The sequence below is a fragment of the Leptopilina boulardi genome, unplaced genomic scaffold (assembly GCF_019393585.1).
Source record: "Leptopilina boulardi isolate dan_hultmark-lab unplaced genomic scaffold, ZJU_Lbou_2.1 LbouV2_123, whole genome shotgun sequence".
Lineage (NCBI taxonomy): Eukaryota > Metazoa > Arthropoda > Insecta > Hymenoptera > Figitidae > Leptopilina > Leptopilina boulardi.
Genome location: NW_026137667.1, coordinates 2,080,391 through 2,084,216, shown reverse-complemented (window position 1 = coordinate 2,084,216; position 3,826 = coordinate 2,080,391). Strand labels below are relative to the sequence as shown.

The 3,826-nt window shown below is 31.9% G+C and overlaps 1 long non-coding RNA gene across 1 annotated transcript in view; it reads left to right on the top strand.

Annotated features, from left to right (window-relative positions):
- The window catches only part of LOC127288514 (uncharacterized), a 46,042-nt gene extending 44,226 nt beyond the window's left edge, over positions 1-1,816 (top strand). Inside the window, exon 7 of the long non-coding RNA XR_007844055.1 lies at positions 1,665-1,816. This is a non-coding gene — a long non-coding RNA (uncharacterized LOC127288514). The remainder of the gene's footprint in view (positions 1-1,664) is intronic.
- The last annotated feature ends 2,010 nt before the right edge of the window (positions 1,817-3,826 follow it).

Sequence of the window (3,826 nt, the reverse complement as noted above, 5' to 3'; positions counted from 1 at the left end):
AAGGTATGCGAGGGAGTTAGAATGGTGTAGGTTTCGGGGTAAAAGGAGAGTGGGTTGTGTGAAGGGGGTCAAATACACATTGCCTGATGGCAGGGCCTGCGCTTAGGCGTCTTCCTCGACCTCGATACAAACTACCACGAGGACTAAACTATATACATTCAGAAAGGACAAAGTCTTTTCAACCACCCTCGTTTTATAGGCTTATAGTCACTCTACATTCTGTCACAAAATTGTATTTAAGTCACTTGAAGCGAGAACAATAGGAGTAAAATGCTTGCGTATTCAAAGGATAAAGAATCATTTGTCGTTGGGGACACACTAAATGGAAGCAAGTCATTTTGACGATTTCATTTGTTTTTCTCATTAGGTTCCATTATAAATTGTATTTGCATTCGCATTGTACGTACACATGTTATTTCAAAATGTATTAGTTGAACATGCGCTGAGAAATGGTTGGATGGAATCCAATTCGTTTGGATTATTCTGTAGCGTTGTACTAGTTGATATCCAGTTGATTGGATGATGCAATGGAGTTTTAGATGTAATTAATTTTTAGACTTATTTTTAGATGGACAATTTCTAACTATTATTTCTATTTTTTTTTATTAAATCTGCTATTAAAATAATTTGTTCAGTTTCAGTATCATTCAGTTGGATAATATTGACTACTTAAAATTTTTGATTTTTCATACCCACCAAAATATCAGTATTTTTAGTGGATTTTTTTTCTATTAACTAACGATTCGTCTCGATCGTAAACCAGAAAATATTTGTTCACTCGTTGCATTGATTTTATGCAGAACAAACTGCGGTTTTCTGCCAATTAATCAAAAGTCAAACAAAGGAAAACTTCGCTAGCGATTATACACGAGGCATTCTCTCGACATTTTCTGCAAATATACCGCGTTTATTAGCTTTTCGAGAGAGGAGAGAGAGAGAGAGAGAGAAATTTAAAAAAATATATTTTTTGACTGCGTTGAGTTATTATTAAATTTATATGACAACGAGTTGATTGCTCGGTTTGTTAACGTCATAGATATAGTTAATATTCCTTTTTATGGTATTGTGCGTTAATATATACACGGTTCAAATGATTTTCAGAAAAGATTATAATTTTCAAAACAAACAATGCGAAAGTGAGTGAATTTTGTTTATTATCCCAGGATTGAAACTATTGTTTTTGAGATAAATTGAAATCAATGTCAAATAAATAATAACAGTTTAGTTTAATTATAGATTGAATGTGGAAAAATATTTTTGTTTATCCAATATATTTCTTATTTCAATAATTTCGAAATAATAAAATTGGCCTTAATTTCAAAACATTTTGTACTTTGAAAAAAAATTGTTAATTATTCCATTTCAAAATACTACTTCTATTTTATAAAATATAAAAGAAAGCTTATTTAACTTTTTTCTAAATATGCAATATTAATTATATGAAATAATATTTAAATCAAATATTCAAAAAAAGAAAGATAAAACTAATAGAATTATAAACTATTATATTTTAAAGTTATTCTATAATTGTAAAAAAATATTTAGTTAATTGATAATAATTGTGGAAAAAGTAATTTTTTTTCATTGAAATAAAAATTTCAATATAGAATTTAAGTTAGTTTTATTTCTTTTTTGCTAAAATGTGAATTTTTTTTATTTTTCAGATTCCTAAAAGAGCGATTCTACACTGTAAAAAGAAAGTAATAAAATAGTACCGATTTAAGGTATAAAATAAAACCAATTAAGTACCTAAAATCAGTATTAAATTAATACCTTTCGTTTTACAGTGTAATGCATCATTCTGCCTTCGCCAATTCAATGGGTAGCATCATTATGATGAGTACATAAAAATTAAATTATTTACACAATTATTTAGTTACAATTGTTTTAGTATAACTCAAAATCTGTTGGGCTTAAGAATTTAATGGTATTTTCCAAGAATAATCTCTTAAATTAAAAAAATTGAAAATTTTTCCAACATTGCGAAAAATATGAGTCCAGCCCAGCATCCGCTGGACCAATCAAGATGTGCGCCATACATTTTTTGTTTGGAACTTTTTGACTATTTTCATGGTGGTATTCCGGAGCGGTTATATCGCAAATATTATTTTTCGAAAATTTTTTACAGGATTTTTTGAGTGTAGCTCAGCATCCGCTGGACCAATCTAAAAGTGCGCCATACATTTTTTGTTCAGAACTTTCTTCTAATGACTTTGGCGGTATTCCGGAGCGATTATCTCGCGAATTTAATTTTTCGAAAATTTTTCCAAAATGTTTTTGAGTGTAGCTCAGCATCCGCTGGACCAATCAAAAAGTGCGCCATACATTTTTTGTTCGAAACTTTTTCCCTATTTTTATGGTGGTATTCCGGAGCAGTTATCTCGCAAATTAAATTTTTCGAAAATTTTTTCCAGGATTTTTTGAGTGTAGCTCAGCATCCGCTGGACCAATCAAAAAGTGCCCCATACATTTTTTGTTCGAGATTTTTTGCTCAATTTTTTGGCATTATTCCCGAGACATTATCTCGCGAATTTAATTTTTCGGAAATTTTTCCAAAATGTTTTTGAGTGTAGCTCAGCATCCGCTGGACCAATCAAAAAGTGCGCCATACATTTTTTGTTCGAAACTTTTTCCCTATTTTTATGGTGGTATTCCGGAGCAGTTATCTCGCAAATTTAATTTTTCGAAAATTTTTTCCAGGATTTTTTGAGTGTAGCTCAGCATCCGCTGGACCAATCAAAAAGTGCCCCATATATTTTTTGTTCGATACTTTTTGCTCAATTTTTTGTTATTATTCCCGAGACATTATCTCGCGAATTTAATTTTTCGGAAATTTTTACAAATTTGTTTTCTAGTGTAGCTCAGCATCCGCTGGACCAATCTAAAAGTGCGCCATACATTTTTTGTTCAGAACTTTCTTCTAATGACTTTGGCGGTATTCCGGAGCGATTATCTCGCGAATTTAATTTTTCGAAAATTTTTCCAAAATGTTTTTGAGTGTAGCTCAGCATCCGCTGGACCAATCAAAAAGTGCGCCATACATTTTTTGTTCGAAACTTTTTCCCTATTTTTATGGTGGTATTCCGGAGCAGTTATCTCGCAAATTAAATTTTTCGAAAATTTTTTCCAGGATTTTTTGATTGTAGCTCAGCATCCGCTGGACCAATCAAAAAGTGCGCCATACATTTTTTGTTCGAAACTTTTTCCCTATTTTTATGGTGGTATTCCGGAGCAGTTATCTCGCAAATTAAATTTTTCGAAAATTTTTTCCAGGATTTTTTGATTGTAGCTCAGCATCCGCTGGACCAATCAAAAAGTGCCCCATACATTTTTTGTTCGAGACATTTTGCTCAATTTTTTGGCATTATTCCCGAGACATTATCTCGCGAATTTAATTTTTCGGAAATTTTTCCAAAATGTTTTTGAGTGTAGCTCAGCATCCGCTGGACCAATCAAAAAGTGCCCCATACATTTTTTGTTCGAGACATTTTGCTCAATTTTTTGGCATTATTCCCGAGACATTATCTCGCGAATTTAATTTTTCGGAAATTTTTCCAAAATGTTTTGAGTGTAGCTCAGCATCCGCTGGACCAATCAAAAAGTGCGCCATACATTTTTTGATTGAAACTTTTTCCCTATTTTTATGGTGGTATTCCGGAGCAGTTATCTCGCAAATTTAATTTTTCGAAAATTTTTTCCAGGATTTTTTGAGTGTAGCTCAGCATCCGCTGGACCAATCAAAAAGTGCCCCATACATTTTTTGTTCGAGACTTTTTGCTCAATTTTTTGGCAGTATTCCCGAGACATTATCTCGCGAATTTAATTT